This window comes from Leptonychotes weddellii, chromosome 3 (assembly GCF_054177405.1).
Source record: "Leptonychotes weddellii isolate Sample4059 chromosome 3, ASM5417740v2, whole genome shotgun sequence".
Taxonomy (NCBI): domain Eukaryota; kingdom Metazoa; phylum Chordata; class Mammalia; order Carnivora; family Phocidae; genus Leptonychotes; species Leptonychotes weddellii.
The window spans coordinates 2,134,648-2,157,417 of NC_138371.1; positions in this window are offsets into that span (position 1 = coordinate 2,134,648).

Genomic DNA, 22,770 nt, shown 5'->3' on the forward strand with positions numbered 1-22,770 from the left:
TTTTTAAAAAATCCGTTCAAGTAATTCACCACCTCAACAGGCTAAAGAGGAATGAATGATCATGAGATCATATTGTTTCAGAAAAAAACTTTAGACAAAACCGACATCCATTCATGATAAAAGCTCTTAGCAAACTAGAAATATAAGGTAATATCCTCAACTTCATAAAGAATGATAAAGAATATCTGTAAAAATCCAACAGCTAATATATATATAAAATGATATATTTGATGGTGATAAACTGGATGCTTTGCCCCAAAGACTAGGAATAAGACAAGGATGTCCCTTCCACCACTTCCATTCAACATTGTATTGGAAGTCCTAGGTCTTAGAAATAGAAATAAATGGTATACAGATTGGGAAGGAAGAAATAATTTAATCCACAGATGACATGATTATCTATGTAAAGTATCCCAAAGAACCAACCATCACCAACAGCAACAAAAGCCTCCTGGAAGTGATTATGGTAGGAAAGGCTAATACACAAAAATCAATTGCCTTTTTATATATAAATTACCATTTACATTTGCATAAAAATGAAATATTTAAATACAAATCTAACAAAACATGTATAAGATCTATATGGAAGAAACTACAAAACTTAGATAAAGGGAATCAATGGAGAGATATTCCATATTCATTGATTGGAAGACTTAATATTGTTAAGATGTTGGTCCTTATTGATTTGATCTATACATTCAGTGCAATCCCAGTAAATCCCCAACAAGTTACTTTGTGGATGTTAATAGGCTGATTCTAAAGTTTATATGGAAAGACTCAGAATAACCAACACAATACTAAAGAAGAGGACAAAGTTGGAGAGCTGACATTACCCATGCTCAAGATTTACTATGAAACTACAGTAATTCAAGACAGTGTAATATTGGTGAAAGAATATACAAATAGATCACTGGAGCAGAGAGCCCAGAAATAGACCCACACAAATATAGTCAACCGATCCTTGAAAAAGATGCAAAGGCAATTCAACGGAGGAAGCATATTCCTTTCAACAAAGAGTTCTGGAGCAGTTGGATGTCTACCTGCAAATACATTATATATAGATGAGAGAGAGAGAGAAATAGAAAGAGAGAGACCTACCACATTTCACAAAAATTAGCTCAAGATGAATCATAAAGCTCTATGTAAAATGCAAAATTATATAATTTTTTTTATTACAACAGAGGAGAAAAATCTGGGTGACCTTGGGTTTGGTGATGAGTTTTTAGATATAACACCAAAAGCACAATCCATGATAGAAAATTTTATGTTGGGCTTTATTAAAATTTAAAAACTCCTGCTTTGCTGAAGACAGATTGGGAGAAAAATATTTGCAAAACACATATCTGATAAATGACTTATATCCAAGAACTCTTAAAAGAAAGAACTCTTAAAACTCAAAAATAAGAAAACTCACTTAAAGCTGGACAAAAGATCTGAACAGAAACCTCATGAAATAAAATGTACAGATGGTAAATTAGTATATAAAAAGATGCTCACATCATTTGTCATCAGGGCATTATAAATTAAAACAACAATGAGAGACCACAACGCACCTGTTAGAATGGCTAAAATCCAAAAATCTAACAATTCCGAATGCTGATGAAGATACAGAGCAACTGGAGCTCACATTTGTCATTGGCAGGAATGCAAAATGGTACCGCCACTTTGGAAGGCAGTTTGGCAGTTTCTTACAAAGCTAAACATAGTCTTACCATATGATCCAGCAATTGCACTCCTTGATATTTACCCAATTGAACTGAAAACTTATGTCCACACAAGAACCTCTAGATGGATGTTTATAGCAACTTTATTTATAATTGCCAAAAACTGGAAGCAACCAAGATGTTCCTCAATAGGTGAATGGATAAACAAACTGGTACATGCATATAATGGGATATTATTCAGCAATACAAAGAAATAGATATTACTAAATTTAAAAAAGCCAGTCTGGAAAGGCTACATACTGTATAAGTTCAACACTGTGACATTCTGGAAAAGACAAAACTATGTGACAATAAAAAGAATAGTGGTTGACAAGAATTTGGAAGGAGGCAGGAACGGATGGGTAGATGGAGTTCAAGGGATTTTCAGGGCAGAGAAACTCTTTTGCATAATGCTGTAATGCAGATACATGACATTATGCATTTGTAAAAATCTATGAAACTTTACAACACAGAGTGAATGTTAATGTATGCAACTTTTTTTAAATTTAGGAGCTTGGGGGAATCCCTTCACCCAAAATGCTGACTTGGTACTGTTAACCTTAAAAACAGAACTGTCAGTTATTTTACCAGCAAAAATGGGCTTATTTGGGAACAGAAGAGAATTATAGTACAGGACAAGTGAGCCATGGCAAAAGGCAAGTCCCAAGAACAAAGGAGAGGAGGCTTTTTTACAGAGAAAAGGCAGCGGTTGACAAGGCTATTATAAATTAAAAGTCCATGGAAGTAATCTGGGAGTTCTAAGTTTAGTGGTTTCTCATTGGCTGGGCTGTCACTGAGTCTCATTGGCTGAGCTGTGACTTGTCTCTCATTGGCTGGGCTGTTTTGGAGAGGGGAGGAGGGTAGTAAAGTAGTATCGACTTGCAAGATGGGTCTCTTCCATTGGGTCTGCAATTGAAACTGAGTGGCAGGGCTGAGAGCTCCCCTTCGCAGCCTCCCAATGCCATTCCAAATGAGGTTTCCCTTTATTAATTTTCACAGCTAAGGGAAGAGAACTTACTACAAGTAGGTGAAACAACCTCGCTGAAGGCATGGGTGAACAAGTGCTGACCAAAGTAACTTTGGACATGAATGGAGTCTCTAAGACTAAAGGCAAGAGGCACTGCAGGTAAGTACTGTACCCTACTCAATAAAACTTAGTCCCATGGGGATATGGCTAACCATTCTGCTGCTGCCATAGGTGTGTGCTGGAATTGAATGGCTGAGTAATGAGATGGTGGGTGGTGGGAGCTAGGTTCTCACTGTTAGAGTTGAAATTTCAGATCAGCAAGGGCAGGAAGCTAGAATGACCCATGAGGTATTGGATTACTGTTAGAGACATCAGTAAGAGCTCGTGTTTAACCTTACATACGTACAGATGGCTACATGGAGAAATGTTTATAGAAAGAGGAGAGGGAGGGTGAGCAGAGAGGGAGGGGAGGGGAAGGGAGGGGGAGGAAGGAGGAAAGGAAGGAAAGAAGGAAGGAAGGAAGGAAGGAAGAATGGAAGGAGGGAGAGAGGGAGGGAAGGAGAGAGGAAGGGAGGGAAGGACGGGGGAAGAAGGGAAGGAGGGAAGGAAGACATTGATGAGGGCATGTCAAGGGGCCACAGGAACCTGAAAGAGCCCCCAGTGGCCAAAGCAGGAGCAATGTGAGCAGCAAAATAATGTAGGATTGGATTATAACCCAAAGTATAATATAAATATCCATGAGTCCATAATGATATAAATGACTGATGAAATTAATAAATGAGCAAGAAGAGACAAATGTACATCATGGAGACTATAGTTAATAATACTGAGTATATATTGGGGGGCACCTGGGTGGCTCAGTGGGTTGAGCATCCAACTCTTGATCTCAGCTCAGTTCTGGATCTCAAGAATTGTGAGTTCAAGCCCCACATTGGACCCTACTTAATAATAATAATACTTAGTGTATATTTGAAAGTTGCTAAGAGAGTAAATCTTGAAAGTTCTTATCACAAGAAAAAAAATTCTGTAACTATGTACAATGACAGATATTAACGAGACTTATTATGCTTATTTAGCAATATATACAAATATCAAATCATTGTGTTGTACACCAAAACTAATATAATGTTGTATGTCAATTATACCTCAATAAAAAAATGTGTAAGAAGAGACAAATCACCAGTGCAGAATTCCAAATAACATTTGTAGATACCCCACTCTGAAGGACGGGGAGCATAACTCCCTGCTCCTGAAGTGTGCACCGTGCGTGAAGATTCCTTCTAGAGAGGACGGTGTGGAAGGGGGGGAAGAGAGAAACTTCACAGTGGAGAAACTGACAAACACTACTTCAGCCAGGAGAGCAGGGTCATCATCACTGCCCACAAATCATGTTGATAGTGTGCAATCTTTTTTTTTTAACATTTTTTATTTAAATTCACTTAATTAGCATATAATATATTACTGGTTTCAGGGGTAGAGATCAGTGATTCATTAGTCTTGCATAACACCCAGTGTTCATTACATCACATGCTCTCTTTAATGTCCATCACCCAGTTACCCCATCCCTCCACCCGTCTCCCCTCCAGCAACCCTCAGTTGTTTCCCATGGTTAAGAGTCTCTTCTGGTTTGTCTCCCTCTCTGGTTTCACCTTGTTTATTTTTTCTTCTCATGCCCTATGATCCTCTGTTTTGTTTCTTAAATTCCACATATCAGCGAGATCCTATGATAATTGTCTTTCTCTGATTGGCTTATTTTGCTTAACATAACACCCTCTAGTTCCATACACGTCCTTGCAAATGGCAAGATTTCATTCTTTTTGATGGCTGTGTAATGTTCCATTGTATATATACACCACATCTTCTTTATCCATTCCTCTGTTGATGGACATCTCAGCTCCTTCCATAGTTTGGCTATTGTGGACATTGCTGCTATAAACATTGGGGTGCAGGTTCCCCTTCGTTTCACTACCTTTGTATCTTTGAGGTAAATACCCCGTAGTGCAATTGCTGGGTCATACGGTAGCTCTATTTTCAACTTTTTGAGGAACCTCCATACTGTTTTCCAGAGTGGTTGCACCAGCTTGCATTCCCACCAACAGTGTCAGAGGATTCCCCTTTCTCCGCATCCTCGCCAACATCTGTGGTTTCCCTACTTGTTAATCTTAGTGATTCTGACTGGTGTGAGGTGGTATCACATTGTGGTTTTGATTTGTACTTCCCTGATGCCCAGTGATGTGGAGCATTTTTTCACTCTTGATGAAAATGGCACTTTTCTCTGTGGTCTTGTTCCCATAATCCCAGTCTATTCAGAGGAAAACATCAGACAAATTTCTCTGGTGAAGCAGCCTGCAATACACCTGACCACTACTCCTCAAAATTGTCAGGGTCATCAAAGACAAAGGAAGTCAGAAATTGCCCCAGCAAAAACAATTGAGCCTAGGGACCTGAAGACTACAAGCAATGTGGTATCCTGGGTGAGGTCCTAGAACAGAAAAAAGGAGGTTTGACAAAAACTAAGAAAATCTGGGGGTGCCTGGGTGGCTTAGTCGGTTAAGCGTCTGCCTTCGGCTCAGGTCATGATCCCAGGATCCTGGGATCGAGCCCCGCATCGGGCTCCCTGCTCGGCGGGGAGTCTGCTTCTCCCTCTCCCTCTGCCTCTCCCCCAGCTTGCTCTCTCTCTCGCTCTCTCTGTCTCTCTCTCTCAAAAAAAAATAAATAAATAAAATCTTTAAAAAAAAAAAAACTAAGAAAACCTGAATAGAGTCTATGGACTTTAGTTAATAATGATGTATCAATATTGGTTCACTAATTGTAATAAATGTAGCATTATAATGTAAGATATTACGCAGGAAAACTGCTGAGAGGTATATGGACCTCTATGTACTGTGAGTTCAATTTTTCTGTAAATCTAAACTGTTCTAAAAATGGTGTCTATTAGCTTTTGTTTTTGTTTTTGTTTTTTAAGTTAAGAAGGAGACGGCGGAAGACAAACCTTTTCAGAAGGTTACAGACTTTCTAGAAGGCAGTGGGTTGTTCAGAACTTGGAATGGACATTTTCACTGATCTTATCCGGCCCCCGGGTAACTTCGGATTTACACCACAAACTTCCCACAAGCAGCCCCTGCCGTAATGCCCCAACTATAAGAAAAGTCCAGTTCCTTCTCTCTTTCCTCCCAAACGTACAGTGAGCTCCAACTGGGGTTTCACCACCTGTATCCCGCCAAAGAAATCCTGATGGTCATCTTTCTTGGACTTTCTCAAACTTAGGGCTCTGTCGTCATTGTCAGGAGACCTCACAAACGCCTACCTTGCTCCTACCTTGCATACACACTTCAAAGTGAATTATTGGTTGTGTCATCTTCCTGCGGTGCTTCTCAAGGTCATGGTTGGCCCACCGAGCTTCTCGTGAGCCTTGTGCCTGTGGGGCCTCCTGCAAGTCTGTTGTCTCCTTGCTGATTTATCAAAGACTCACGTATCAGCTGTTTTTTGTAAACTTGTAAAACTTTAAAGTATAACACACTTACTACAAAGTACACAAATATTTTTGTTAATGTTCACAGAAATACAGAGGCATAATTTATATTCACTAAAATGCATAAATCTCAAGTGCATTCATTCACCTTGATGCATTTTTTACAAATAAAAAAACTCCTATAACTGCCACCAGGCTCAAGATATGCAGCACGGCCAGCCGTGTGTGTGTGTGTGTGTGTGTGTGTGTGTGTGTGTAACTTTCCAGCTGGAGATGGAACGCATTTTCCTGATCCCTATTGTTCTGAGTTGTAGGCACACTTTGTTGTGCTTCCAGTTGAGCTTCACCGTTTCCAGTGTTTGCCTCACTGGAGTTCATGTCAAATGTTTCCAGGCGGCTGCCTACACTGATTGCAGGCTGCTTTCTCTCAAACATAGTGAACTTCTTGATTTATATTCTTCAAATAAAGAGTCTGATCATGATTGCCACATGGCTTATCTTTAAAAACAATTCCGTGTTTCTCATAGGGACAGCTGAGGCTTCACTGAGTTTGAGCTGAGTTTACTGATGAGCTGGGAGGAGCTGCACTGAGCCAGTTCCCAGGACCGTCCTGCATTCGGCCAAACACCGTGAGCTGGGTGGGACACGTGTCTGCAGAGAGGATCAGGCTGTGCTCGGTCTCCAGCCCTCAAGACCCTCCATGAGGTCTTCTGTCTTTACTGTAAAAGGAAGGAATTCTTCCCAGGACTCAGAGCTTCCAGAACTTTCCACTGGCTTTGGGCACCCTTTCCCTGATCCACGGTTCTGGCAGACCTCCTGAACAGTGAGGTCCTGGGATTCCCTTACAGAGACACTCATGGCATCGTGGTTAAGCCACAGGCTTCAGGGGCAGAAAGACATGGGCAGGCCACTCCCTAGCTCTCAAATGGAGGTTGAAATTAGGATGTTTCTTGTAGGGCTTGTGTAGGTTTACATGACTCAATGCAGACTAAGTGCGGAGCATGGTGTCGACCCATGGCAGCCACCGCACTTTAAGTGGATTTGCCTTGGATGGTGATATTGGGGGTGGGGAGGGTAGGGGTTTTCGGTTGAGCTAAGCAGGGATCAGGCCTTTCCAGGCACCCCTGACAAATGGGCGGGGCCTGGGGGCCTTGTGGATGTCACGCGACATTCACCCAATACCTCAGCCCCACGGTGGACAAGGGGAAGGCCCCTCTGCCCCTGGCTCACCCCGCTCCTAAAAGCCTCGTCATGCTGAGTTGCAACAGTCCATTTACCTGTGTCTCTGCAGTGAATTCAGTTTCTCAACCTCAGCGGCTCTGACGTTTGGGGCCAGCTGATTGGTGGTGGTCGGGGCCTGTGCGGCGCCCTGTAGGATGTTCGGCAACCCTGCTGGCCTCCCCGCCGGATGCCTCAGCACCCTTCGCTTACGCCCAGGCAGCCAGCACTGCAGTGGGTGCTGCAGAGTGTCTCCGGGAGGCAGACCAGCTCGACCGAGAACCACTGGGTTAGACTGGGAGCTCCGGGTGGGAGGGGCCGTCCCCTCTTTCTCTCCGTCTCCGGGGCCTGACACACAGTAGGTGCTCATCAAAGGGAAAGGGAGCATATCCAGGCCCTGCACTCAGCAATTCACCTGAGTCATGCCCTTTGATCTTTCCCACGTGTGTGAGGAAGACTCGCTCGAGGGATGAAGAAACCGAGACACAGCAGGGAGGCCACTGGCCCAGGGTCTCTGGGCTGCTTAGCAGTGGACTTTGAACTTGAACTCCATGCTCCATCCTGTCTGATTGGCCGTGCTGAGGCCAGACGACACCTCTTGGCCCACAGTCTTCCTCGGTACCCTGGGGCGGCAGCTCCCGCATCTGTCTGGCCCCATGGCCTCGCCAGGTCCCCGTCAGTCTGTCCGTCCCACCTCTCGCTCACTGAGCGCTGGGTGCTGCAGGCCACAGCCCTCCACGTAAACCCCGCTGTGGAAGGCGTGACTTCAGCACTAAGGCATGCTTCCCATTAAGGTCAGACAGTTCTCGCCTGCCCTGGGAAGTTCCAGTGGCCAGCCCTCCCGTGGAAGGACATGAAGACTGGCTCGAACATTATGACAGCTCAGGAGAAATGGATGCTAATGACCACACAGAACTAGTATGTGGGAGGAAGCTCTTGCCAAGGGGAAAGCCAAAATGAAACAGGACTCAGGTTCTGGAACAATGGACACATGAATCACAGTAAGTAAAAAAAGTGAGTTCTCTTTCCCCCTTTCATCGACACACTGATGATCATAAGATAAATCATCTTTGGAGAAGACTCAGAATGATTGGACTGAGTTTGACCAAAGCATTTCTGACTAACCTTGGATCGGGTAACCTAACGGAGGACTGACATCTGTGGGACGCTGGAGTGTCCAGCTTTTGGGGACACGCTGCTGCATACACCATGGAATGCCAGGGAGAGATTTCACTGGACAGAAATGCAGCGAACCTAAGGGACAGACACACACGCTCAATTTCCTAGAAATTATTCCAGGTTCAGGGACCATAATTCAAAATCCATGACCCACTTATAAGCAGGTCAAAATAGCCCCAGCTATAAGCAAGCACTCCTTTTTCCTAAATGAGAGGAACGAGGCAAGGACCTTGAAGTGACCTCCCAGTTGCAGATTTCCCTGGTTGATGGTGTTTGCTCCCGTGAAGTGAAATGATCTCCCTGTTGCTGAGATTTCAATAAATGCAAAGTCTTCCTGGGCGCCCTCCAGGGAGGAATTTCACTCTCCACATGTACTCAGTGTTCCAGAAATACCCAGTACTTGTGAGCAAATCTGACATAAAATTTCCAAGTAGACCCTTAGTAGTAAAATTTGCCAGAGAAGGGACAGGAGAAATAAATGAGCACCTCTCGTGACGGAGTCCCCCCCAGCCTGTGGGTTCCCGGTGACACAGCCCCCGTTGGAAAACAGCCCTTGCTCCCCACATGCCTTCAGGTGCCCCCCCTGTGCCAAGCTCTGTGTCACTCAGGGGTGACCTGGGCTACCCTCGGGGGCAGCCTTCCCTCTGTGGCCTCGACCCCCGTGAGGAAGGGGAGGGTGAGGACGGTGGGTTTGCACACAGTGGGAGACGGAAGCTAAAAGTGGGACAGGTTCAGAAACGAGGCAGAGCCATGCCAGGTGGGGCCCAGGGCCTGGGTTTCGGAGTCCCACAGAGCTGGGGTCTTGCATGACCCAGCTGTGACTTCTTGGCAAATCACTTAAACTGTGCGACCTCCTGATTCCTCACCTGTAAGCCGGATGTTGTCATTAGAATCAAATAGCATGCTGCTCTCCCTAAAACTAATTATCAACTGTATACACACACCCCACAAATGAGTCTAGGTATTATTACATTCAAAATTGTCGTGACTTATTGAGGGTCTCTCTCCCCTGTTAGGATGTATGCTCCGCACAGGCAAGACAGTCCTCACTGCCATATTCTGCGCCACTGTCTTGCAGACACAGAGGCGCTCGGTGAATGTTTGTTAAGTGAAGGACGAGTATGGTCGCCTAAGCGGAGGAGGAGCTACCCCAGAGCCACCCCGGGGCACCCTCATCCCACCCTGCTCCGTGCGCACCTCACAGAGCCCTGTGTTTCCTGCCACCTACATGGGAGAATTTTCCAAGAAACATGGTGAGGCTAAAGAGGCGCTGGTCAAAGGATCAGAAACCGGGGGTCAGTATCACTCCTGTCTCTAGTCACCCACGTGGCTTGGGGTGTCCCTCCTTGCTCAGGGCCTGCATTTTCTCGTTTGTGCAAAGATGGGGTTGCGTCAGGCTTGTGGTTCTTGAACTGTCTCCACAAAACCTGTAGATGGTTGTCCCACCAAGACCCCTGGAGTCCTAAACTCCAGGACCCCACACCCCATGTTAACGGAGTCGCTCTACTTTTGTCTTTTCCATGGGACAGCTTCTGAGAAAGACAATGCTTGAACAAAGGACTTCATTTCTAAAAGAAGCTTTATCCCTCTGGACTGAGAGGCCCCTGGAGTCCCTCCTCCACTCTACCTATCATGCACGAGGCCCAGTTTGGGGCTCTGAGGGACACGGGACATCCCCTTGTGGGACGCCAGTGTTGCTCTCCCAGGACATCTGTCATTCACCAAGGGACAGCTTTGCCCCCTAAGAGAGGCCTTCAGAGCATCCTCCAGGTGGCCGGGCCCATGCTCCCTGGGCAGTGAGCCCTCCCGCAGGACACGGACATCCACACCACCCAACGCCACCCAGTGCCCGTCTGTTCTGTCGCTCACGGTTTCCACACTAACCTTCCCCCTCTCCTAAGTGCTCGCTCCGCCACCACCCCCTGAAAACCTTGCCTATTTCTCAGGGACAGAGTGAACCCCACCACATGTGCTTCCTGCCCCCCTCTCTCCCCCAAACATGTCTGTCTCCACACATTACTTTCTGTCAAGCCGTACAGTTGTCCCCAAGCAGTGGTGACCTCTGGATCACAGGTTGGCTGAAGCCACACTTGCATGGATTCGACCAGCAAGGAGATGGTTCTGGGTGGTTTATTACTTACACGAACAGCAGAAGCCAAGACTGTCTTGGTGTTAGCCTCCCACATTCCTAGTCCCATGGGATGACACCAAATTGGAGGAACCAGGGACAGTCATGAGTCGAGGTCATTCTGTCACAGGAGACCAGATTCTAAAATACACCTTAGTGTCTTTATAGCTGCAGTCTGTGCCCTAAGAGGGACCTGGGGAAGTCCTAGTCCCACCAGAACAGGGAAGCACATGACACACTGTCCTGGGCAGCCTCTCACGAGACAGGGAGCCTTCTTCCTGCCAGGCAGGGAGGTGGGTAAGAATGGCCCCAGGACTAGCCCCTCCAAGGCCCCCTCACTTGCCATATTCCTGGAAGGATCACGGGCACTCTGCCAAGACTCAGATCAGACAGCGGTGAACCCTGCCTCCATGGTCTGCATGGGATGTGCAAGGGCCCTGTGGCGCAGTCCTTCCCTTTCTCTAAGAACAAAGGTCTGTCCTCTTGTCTAAACATGAACTCATTCTTATCTCTCTGGATTTTACCACACTTCTCATTGGAAACCCCATTTCATCAATGGTCCCTTCTCTCTTCTGAATCTTCATCCTACCCACCCTGCTGGGTATATGGTGTCTAGCCACAACACATAAACGTGCTTCATATACTTATCTTAAAAAGAAAATAAACCACTAAAAACGCACTTCTACATCTGCCCTAGATCTTCCTTCTGCTCTGCCTCTCCTCCCCTCCCTCTCTCCAGATGCGCTCCCCCACACGCCAGGTGTTACCCTTATGTTGTAAATGCCTCTATCCCACTCGATTCCCACCCCATTCTCCCGGGTGCTTCCACAGAGCCAGTTGTCAACTGAGTATCTCTACCTGAATGTCAGAAGGGCCCCTCTAAGTTAATGTGGCTGAGAAACAAGAGTTTATCTTACTCTCAAACCTGCTATTCCTCCTGTGTGCACCTCCAAGAACACACTTTCAGGAGCCAAAAATGTGCCAGACAGCCTAGGCTTGGCTCTCTCTTATCCCTAAGATCCTTATCCCCCTACCCCCTTGGGGACTAAGTCTTATTAACTCTTAAACATTTCTTTCCCTTTTAAAATACTTCCCTTTATTAGCACCATAGTTTTTGCATTGAGATATATAACCTCAATAGCAGGCTTCTTTTGAAAGCTGAGTACCTACTCTGCCAAAAAAAAACACCTTAATATTTATTGTATGTAACCTGGGCCCACTTCCATGATTATCTCAGATATCTAAATATAGGTAACTTGGTTTCTCCTGCTGTGTGTTCAGAACCAAGGCCCCAGGAAGATGGAACCAGGTAGAATTATTTTATAAAGAATTGGGTTTTTTTTAAAGATTTTATTTATTTATTTATTTGACAGAGAGAGACACAGCGAGAGAGGGAACACAAGCAGGGGGAGCGGGAGAGGGAGAAGCAGGCTTCCTGCTGAGCAGGGAGCCCAATGCGGGGCTTGATCCCAGGACCCCAGGATCATGACCTGAGCCAAAGGCAGACGCTTAACAACTGAGCCACCCAGGTGCCCCTATTTTATAAAGAATTGTTTTATACAGAAAAGGATGACTAATTTTAGGCCAAACTCTAAAGGAGGGGTGGGAGTAAATAAGGGATATTTTCTTCTAGAAATAATTTATAAAACGTTCTAGCCCATAATTGGTTTTTTTTCCAAAATGGTTTTAGGAAGAGGTAAAGTATCAACACAAGCTTCAAGACACTGCGAGGGATTTCCCCTCCAAGCCATGACGTAGTAACTAGAAAAAGACTTCCCCTCCAGGTAGAAAATTGGACAAATATGTAAAAACAAAAACACTTTTTTAAAAAGACATTAGGCTCAGAGCTGTAATCCCTGAGAGAAGGGGAATAAGAGTGAGCAGCGAAACTTATGATTACTGAAATTTGTACCTAGAGGCATTTTCTGGACTGTAGTGTGGGGTTTGGCAGTCTTGTGCATTGAGGAGTGAGAGACCAGAGTTCCAGAAGGCTGAGTGAGCAGAGAGCCAGAGAGAAAGGAGCTACACAGAGAAAGAGCCACAGATCTCAAAGGTGTCCCCTTAGGATTCTTGCTCCACACTAAGCTGCTTGCGTATGCAGTGAAGCTCCGTGAGGTAGGCAGAAATTCTGGGGAATTATAAGCAGAACAATCCCCAGAACTCACACAGGGTTGGGAATATTTGAGTTCTGACCAGCCAAAGTGGATAGAACATCGGGGGCATAAAGGCTCACTGAGATCTACCCTAACAAAGGTTATAAACAAGCCTCAAAATGATTAGGTGGATTCACAAGCCACTCGAATACTTGACAAAACAATCTTCATTCTTTAAAGGGAGAGAACACAATCCAGCACTCAACAACATATACACAATGTCCAGCAACTGACCAAAAATTACTAAACATGTTAAGAAGCAGAGAAATGTGGTCCAAAGCCAAGAGAAAAATAAGTCAATAGAATTAGGGAAATGACAGAGATTATGGAATTAGAAGAAAAAGGCTTTACAAGTAACTATCACAAGTATGCCTGCACTGCTCAGGGATTTAAAAGAAAATATGAGAAGAGAGATCAAAGAAATTTAAAAAAAAAAAAAAAACATGAAATTTATAGCTACGAAAAATACAACATCCAAAAGGAAATTTTTACTTAATGGGATTATCAGTCAACACTTCAGAAATTTGATTAATAAACCTGAAGACATAGTCATAGAAATTATCCAATTAAAGCATCAGGATAAAAAGACCCAAAGCAAATGAACAGAGCCTCAGAAACTTGAGTCCAATATTGATGCATCTAGCATATGAGTATCAGAAGGAAAGCAGAGGGGAGAAATAATAATAGCTGAAGAAATAATGGTTGAGATTTTTCCAAATTTGTTATAAATTATAAACATAATTTATAAATTATAAATCCATAGTTCAAAACAACAACAACAAACCCCAGTGAGGAAAAATAAACATATAATGATATGTGTCCATCATTATAATTTCATACAGAGTCTTATCACTGCCCTAACAATCCTCTGTGCTCTGCTTGCTCATCCCTTCCTTCCCTCTACCCCTGGCAACCACTCATCTTCTTATTGTTGGCATAGTTTTGCCTTTTCCAGAATGTCATATTGTTGGAATCATACAGTATGTAGGTGTTTTTTTCAGATTTCCTTCTTTCACTTAGAGATATGCATTTTAGATTCCTCTATGTCTTTTCATGGCTTGTTAGCTCATTTCCTTTTAGTGTTGAATAATATTCCATTATCTGGATGTACCACAATTTATTTATCCATTCACCTCCTGAAGGACATCTTGGTTGTTTCCAATTTGGGGCAATTATGAATAAAGCTGCTATAAACATCCATGTGCAGGTTTTTGTGTGAACATAAGACTTCAGCTCCTTTGGGTAAATACCAAGGAGTGCAATTTCTGGATCATAAGGTGAGAATATGTTTAATTTTGTAAGAAAACACTAAACTGTCTTCCAAAGTGGCTGCTCTATTTTGCATTCCCACCAGCAATGAGTGAGGGTTTCCGTTGCTCCACATCCTCAGCCATATTTGCATAGTGGTATCTCATTGTTTTAATTTGCATTTCCTGATGGCACATGGTGTGGAGCATTACTTCATATGCTATTTGCCATCTGTATGTCTTCTTTGGTGAGGTGTCTGCTAAGGTCTGTGGCCCAGTTTTTAATTGAGTTGTTTATTTTGTTGTTGAGTTTTAAGTGGTCTGTGTATGTTTTGGATAGTAGTCCTTTATCAGAGTATCCTTTGCAAATATTTTCTTCCATTCTGTGCTTTGTCTTCTCATTCTATTGACATTGTTTTTTTGAAAAGCAGAAGTTTTTAATTTTAATGAAATCCAGCTTGTCAGTGATTTCCTTCATGGATCATGTCTTTGTTGTGTCAAAACAGTCATCTCTATACCCAAGGTCATGTAGGTTTCCTCCTATCTTATCTTCTAGGAGTTTTATATTTTTGAATTTCACATTTAAATGCAGGTCTGTAGTCTATTTTCAGTTAATTTTTGTGAGGGGTGTAAGGTCTGTGTCTAATTGTTTTGGGGTTTTGTTTTTCGGGGGTTTTGTTGTTTTTGTTTTCATTTTTGTTTTTTTGCATGTGGATATCCAGTTGTTCCAGTGCCATTTGTTGAAAAGACTATCTGCTCTATCACAACACTTTTATTCCTTTGTCAAAGATCAGTTGACTATATTTATGGGGGTCTTTTTCTGGCCTCTTTATTATGTTCCATTGGTCTATTTGTCTGTTCTTTTGCCAATACCACACTTGTCTTAATTACTGTAGCTTTATAGTCAGTCTTGAAGTCATGTGGTGCCAGTCCTCCAACCTTGTTCTTCTCCAACAATATTGTCTTAGCTATTGTGGGCCTCTTGCCTTTCCATGTACACCTCAAAAATTGTTTGTCAATCTGCACAAAATTACTTTCTGGAATTTTGATTGGGATTGCACTGAATCTATAGGCCAATTTGGGGAGAACTGATATCTTGATACTATCAAGTCTTTCATATAAATTAACATGAAACCTCCCTCCATCTCTTCAGTTCTTTGAATTCATTCATCAGTTTTGTTGTTATCCTCATATAGATCGTACATATTTCGTTAGATTTAGACCTAAGTATTTCATCGGGGGGACGGGGGTGCTAATGTAAATGATATTGTGTTTTTAATTTCATATTCCACTTGCTCATTGCTGGTATATAAGAAAGCAGGTAACTTTTGTGTATTAACTTGCATCCTGCAACCTTGCTATAATCACTTAGTTCCAAGAGGTTTTTGTCAATTCTTTTGGATTTTCCACATGAACAATCATATCATCTATGAACAAAGACAATTTCATTTCCTCTCCATAGGAGGAAGTCTGTGTACTTTTTATTCCCCTTTTTTTTTTTTTTTTGCCTTATTGCATTAGTTCAGACTTCCAGCACAGTGTTAAAATGGAGTTGTAAGAGGGGAGATCCTTGCCTCACTCCCAATTTTAGTGGAAAAATTTTTTGTTTCTCACCATTAAGTATGACATTAACAGTGGTTTTTGTAGATATTCTTTATCAAGTTGAGGAAATTCCCTTCTATTCCTAGTTTACTGAGAGTTTTATCATGAGTGGGTGTTGGATTTTGTCAAAAGCTTTATCCGCATCTATTGATAACGATCATGTGATTTTTCTTTTGTAAGCCACTGATGTGATGGATTACATTGATTTTTGAATGTTATTCAATTTTGTAGTCATACTTGCTTCTTTTCTTTTTTGTCCATCTCTAATTCTTAATGATCAATACCTACACCTCATCCTGTATCAGGATTCTCCATCTGGGGTTCCTAATCTTGATTTATCTTCTGGTAGCCTACTGTAGGTTTGGCATAACTCTCAGGAATGAGGTTTAGTGGTGTACTCTGCATCTTTGCCTTCCTGAGAACTGTTTTACAGTTGTTCTCATGCACAAAGTTTGCAATGCCCAACCCTGGTCAGTTATGATAGTTGAGAGGCATTTATCGGGCTCCAACAGATGGAGACGTTGTGTTGTCAAGGTTTCTAAATGTGCTACAGTGTCTGGTTCTGTGGGTCTTTTGTTTGTGAATTGGTTGGTACAGATGTAGGGCACACAATCCTATATGCCCTTGCTGACCCTATGCCCTCTCACACTTAGCCTCATGCCCCTAGGGTGAGCCCATTGCGCTCTGAGCGGGAGGAGACGCGACTTACCAGCTCTCCTCTCTCTATGCAACACCAGGTTGTGTGTTGCACAACACAGCTATTGTCTCATCTAGCTGAAGTGGGAGGAAGGGATGAATGTGATAAAGGTGAACAAGTGCAGTGTCACCCTGCCCTATGATGGGCTATATTGACAGCTATTTCCAGAGACTTCTAGTGTTCATTGGAATTTTCGTACTTCATCAGTCCTATTTCTTGGGGCAGGGGGCACACTGATTGGCAATTTGGAAGCATTCCCATTTGCTTTTTACTTAGAAACATTGGCCAAGTGGCTGCAGATGCTGGCCATCACGGAATTCATACAGACCTTACTCTCTTCTGAGACCTCCTCCAGCTGGAATTGCCTTGTCCAGCTCATCCCTCCCAGTTTGGTTGAGGAGACTGAGACTGAGGCACCAAGTAATCTTGCTCAAAACCCCCTACATTTTCAGACCCAAACTCAGATCACTTTTTCAGAGTTCCTTTCCCTTTACAACATAACCTGCTCTGAACATGTGAATTATTTCTGCCATTTAGGTTTGGTATGGCATCTAAGAAAAAGCTTCCTTCCTGAAGGGATTAAGATTCCAAATGTTTGGAAATATGCAGCAATTTGGCATCTTCTGCACATAATTGCTGTCTTCAGGATGCAGGCTGGGCTTGTCCGGATGTGTGAGGATGAGGTTGAGCTGGCCTCCTTTGTGCAGCATCTGTCTGCCCGCTGTGGCCCTCCAGCCAAAGCCCCATGCCTCTGCTTTTACTCAGACACACTCAAGGACCCCCGGAGGATGGAGGCGGGCAGCCCAGGCGCACATCAAACAGAAGATACTTAATTTCTTAGCACCACAAAGAAAGGGAAAAAATTGCTCACTTAGAAAATTCAATCTATCTTACACATTTGGTTTCTGATAGTTTTAGCTCTTGTCTAATTTTTCTAAATCTTTAGCATGATTAAGTGAAACCCACACAGCTCAGCTATTTAGAATTGGACGTATGGACCTGAAAGCCTTTGTTGTTTCTGCTTTTTCAGAAACTGGAGAGTCTCAAAGCCACAGACAACAACTTATACACTGCAAAAAAAATGTAAAAATGTGTACAAATCAATTTGTAAATTAAACATTGCTTAAGAGAAGCAACATTTCATAAAATTTTGAAGCTACTGGGAAAAATGTGTGTGTGTGCGTGTGTGTGTGTTGGGGATATGGATGTGGGACTTTAAAAAAGTAGTGATGTATTTGCAATACTTAAAGGTCAAGAATCTTACCATTGGTCTAAGAACATTGAAAGTTATACAAATCAGTTTGCTTTTAAATGATCATATCTGACATGTTTAGATACAGAGGGTATAGAAACTGCTCCCATAATTCTAGACAGCTTTTTAAAAATACTTGGGGATAAAATTTTCTTAGGACCTCCCTCCTCAAAATATTCTCAACCTTCACGAGTCTGACTACATTCATTCTTGAACATAACTATAAGGAATTATATTCTTCCCCAGTCTGAAGAATAACTGGCTCTCTGCATATGCTGTTTTTTCTGCTTGGATCCTCTTCCCTCTCTGTGCTGACCCACCCCATCTTTCCCATCCAGTGGCATCTCCACCCCTTCGAGGACCCAATGAGGAGTCAGCCTGTGCTCTGCCCCCCAAATCCCCTCCCCAGTTACTCTCACCCTGCACTGAGAACACAGCTCGAAATGTCTCCCCACTGAGCTCTTTCCCCATGAGCACAGGGTTGTACCTGCTTTGTTCATCCCTCCTTCCTCAAAGCCCAGCCAGTGTTGGACAAGAGCGCAGTGAGAGAGATGGTTACGGCAGTCATGAGGGGAAGAAACGAGAAAGGAAAAGGACCTTAGAAAGATAATAGGTTTGTGTTCCAGAAAGACATGCTGTTACTGTATCACAGGAAAAAACCCTCACAGCACCTGATACAGAGAGCTTCCCGTGGTCCATGACCCCACGGTTCCCCTGGATGCTCTCTTTCCCCCTCACACCGCAAACCCCCCAGCAATTGGTGCTGCTTCTCTCTTCTCCCCCCAGTGGTCTCATGTTGTCTTCTCACCTGCTCTCCTCACCACTCCTGTGGTGACAAGGACAGTGCCTATGACCACATCTGTGACCCATTACAGCATTATTCACAACAGCAAAGACATGGGAACACCCAGTGTCCATCAGCAGATGAATGCATAAAGATGTGGTACATGTATACAGGGGAATATTATTCAGCCACAAAAATGGAAGGAAATCCTGCCATTTGCAACAACATGGATGGACCTTAAGGGCACTATGCTAAGTGAAATGAGTCAGATGGAGATAAGTACCATATGATCTTACTTCTATGTGGAATCCAAAAAAACCCAAACTTATAGACACAGAGAACACATTGGTGGTTTCCAGGGGCAAGGGGCGGGGGGGTGATGGCCAAAATGGCTGAAGTGGTCAAAAGACACAAACTTCCAGCTATAAGATAAATGGGTCCTCGGCATGTAATGTACAGCTTGGTGATTATAGTCAATAATACTGTATTATATATTTAAAAGCTGCTAAGAAAGTAGATTTGAAAAGTTTTCACTACCAGAAAAAAAATCACAAATATGTGAAGTGATGGTAAGTAAATATTTTGTGGTGATCATTGCACAATATATACATACCATCAGTATGTTGCACATCTTAAAGTAATACAACCATATATGTCAGTTATATGTCAATAAAGTTGAAAAAACAAGGCTAGAAACCTTCAGTGGAAAAGAAAAGTAATGCAACTCATATTTAACCAAAAATGCTTATCAATAATAAAATAAAATAATAAACTAACTTCTGAATCAGATATAACTAGCTAGCTAGCTAGCTAACTAGAAGGCTTCCATGAGCCAGACAAGGAACTAAGTTTATTGCCATGTTTTATCTTATTTAACTCCCTAAACAACTCTAGGATGTAAACACTATTCTGGATGAAGTTCAGGAAGGCTAATTACCTACGTAAAGTACCCTGTAAACACTGGGCTCATCACCTCCATACTATCCCATATGATCCTCTCCATCTAGCTACATTCAATAACCACACTTTTTTTTTTTTTTATAGCCTTCAGAGGACTCAGCACTGGAATAAACATACAGCAGGTGCTCAATAAAGGATTGCCCATGACTTGTTGCAGAAGTTGTTAGTGATCCACGTGGACAGAAGGCAGATTGCAAGGCATGCTATACATAGTTGGGGATCCAACCAACAAACTCTGTCTCTTAAAACTTAAATTGATGATAAACATAAAAATTGAGATTGTCGGTTTAATTTTACACATTTAATTATGCAGATTAAGTCCTATGATAATAGAAATGTATTATAAGTAACACATTTGGAAGCCCCCCAAATTAGCTAATATCACTGAAGCAATAGTTAATATTAAAAAAAAATTCCAGTACAACCAAAGGATTTGTCTGTTCCCATAGGAGAGATTTGGCGCCTTCTTTCTTGTTCAGACATACTAGATCATATGCTTAACATGCAAGCTAAAAATCCATCTATAATTAGCTCTGCTAATATAATTTGGAATAAAAGGCATTCCAAAAAAAGGTCTTCAACAAAATAACATTAAAATGGCCATATGTTTCACTTGGCTTCAAGTTGCAAAATATCACAACATTATATGCTATTAATGTTGTAAACTTATATGGGTCTTTCAAGTGATCTAAAAGCTAAAGAGAAGAAAGTAAGCTAAGTAAAAAGGAGGCAAAAGCTCAAGATACATGGAAAGAAATACTCAAAATGTTTATTTTAAAAAAACAGTTCAGGTGACTCCACTGTCCATATCAGAACTTTCCTGTTTACAAACATTGGACTGATTTTCAGAAAGTCTTTGGATTCTGATATATATTAGGGCTACAGTACAGACATCGGGTGGACAGAGCAGCCAAGTATACATTCCTTCATTGTGTGTAGTCTCCTGGTTATTCTGGTTTTTTCCTGCAAAACTAATGGGTAGAGAGTCCCATAGAGTGGGGGCTAACTGGCCCCCATATCAACAAGTTTATCTCTTTAACGAAATACAGAGTGCAGTGAGCAGGGGTCCTCATTCACAGTCCCTTGATATACTCCTCTACATCTATCTGGTATTTTTAATTCCTTAATTGTTTGTAATTATGAAACAAATACATGTTTACTATAAAGAAAATCTGGAAAATGCCAAATAGTATGAAAGTTATCCAAAAATTCCTTTTCCAGGAATGATAGAATAGGTGATTCCTGCCAACCCTTCAGCTGAGAAAAAACTAGAAAAGCTGAACCAAAAAAAATCTGTTGGAAGACATCAGACAGCTAATAATGTGAAGAATCATAAGGCAAAGCTCCAGGAAAAGAAAGAAACTCAGAAAGCCCAGATTTTCCCCAGGGCCATATATCTATTCCAGAAAAAAGGTTGAGAAGCTGAGCAGTGCTTTAGAGTCACAGGGATAAGAGGAAAAATAGAGTCTGCCAAGGAGAGAGTTTGGGGAATATCTGAGGATTATAGAGTATGTGAGTGAACCAGAAATAGATAATTCTTGCAAAGACAGCACCCAGCTTCCTCTCAAATCCAGATCAGTTAAGGTCATCTGGGATTACGAGTGCTTCTAACCACCTTTCAGAAACAAATGTAAATTCCCTCTGGAGAAACAACAATGTCATTCCATACTTCAATTACCTCCACAGTTTTTTATACACCCTATCTGGAACTCAGTAAAAATAAATAAATAATCAGACTTATGAGATGACAAGAAAAAAAAAAAAAAAAGAAGAGGAAAAAGAAAAGAAAAGACCAAATCAAGGGAAACAAATGAACTTGAAGGGGTTCGGATAATGGAATTATGAGACAGACTTTAAAATAATGATCACTGATATGTTTAAGTGAATAAAAGACAAAATGGAGATTTTTTCAAAGAGCTTGAAACTTTTAAAAATGGAAATTGTGGAGTGAACAAACACAACACAGGGACACAATGGATGAATTCAATGGAAGATTAGACACAGTTGAAGAGAGAATTAGAGAACTTAAGAACAAAAGGAAATATCCAGACTAACAACCAGAGATGCACAGATAACAAGGCACTTGATAACAAGACCTAAGGTGTGACTTGGTTTCTAGAGGGAGGAAAGAGAGAAGATGGACCAGAACTTCAGCAAGCACAGAATGTAGTGAATTGCACAGGATTTCTGTAACTTCTGGAAACACATAAAAATGTATACAGTGTTTTCAAGAACATTTTTGATCTCTAAAATCAGAAGGATATTATCTCTAGTCCCAGATTTATAGACACCCTATGGAATCAAGACCACCACCAACAAAAAGCAGTGGGAGTATGAGTGTAAGCCATATGGAAATGTTCATATGTTTTGACAAAGAAGAAAACTGGGAAGATAAAGAGAAAAATAGAATACGTTGATTGATCAACTTATAGGTAATGAGTGGTAATGGATGGGGGTCAAAAGATACAGTTCAGACTAGCAAACCAAGTAGTTGAAACTTAAATAAACAAAGGAGGGGAGGACTAAGGACATTATATGAAGGGATATAATGCATAAATACAAATGTCATGTAAATATAAATATTTAAATTCTACAAAATTATATAAAAATACAAATGTCCCTAAATACTAAATGAATAGCAAAAAGATAAAAAATAAAACAGGCAACATGGTAAAAGAGCTGCAGCAGCTAAAACATATTTTACAGGGTTAATATACACTAACTAATATGACAGGAGCAGAGAGTTCCAAGTTCAGTCAGCAGAGTATGTTAAAAGGACAGTTTCTAGTGCTAAAAGCTGTAATTGGGAATAGGGATGAAATAATACCTATGTTCCAAATGATGCAGCAGCACTCATAACAGTAATGACAAAAGAGGTGAGGATAAAGACAGACAGGCTAACCAGGAAGGTTAGCATCAATGTGCTGCTCTCAGCTAAAGATGGGTTCAAGTGAACACCAACAGACCAAACGGAAACAGAAAATCTAAATGGTATACCCAATAAGGTGCACACAAATCTGTGATCTCACAGCAAAGACACATGTGTACTCAAAACATTCTTGAAACCCCACTGTCTTCCAAGCCACAAAGCAAAGCTCAGGAAATCCCAGAAATTAGAATTAATACAAACAATATTTTCTGTTCATAATGAAACAAAACTCAAAATTAATAACAAAAAGTCCTTTCCACAAGACAATTAGAAAAACCTGTCAAGGGCGCCTGGGTGGCTCAGTTGGTTAAGCGACTGCCTTCGGCTCAGGTCATGATCCTGGAGTCCCGGGATCGAGTCCCGCATCGGGCTCCCTGCTCGGCGGGGGGTCTGCTTCTCCCTCTGACCCTCTTCCCTCTCATGTGCACTCTCTCTCTCATTCTATCTCTCAAATAAATAAATAAAATCTTTAAAAAAAA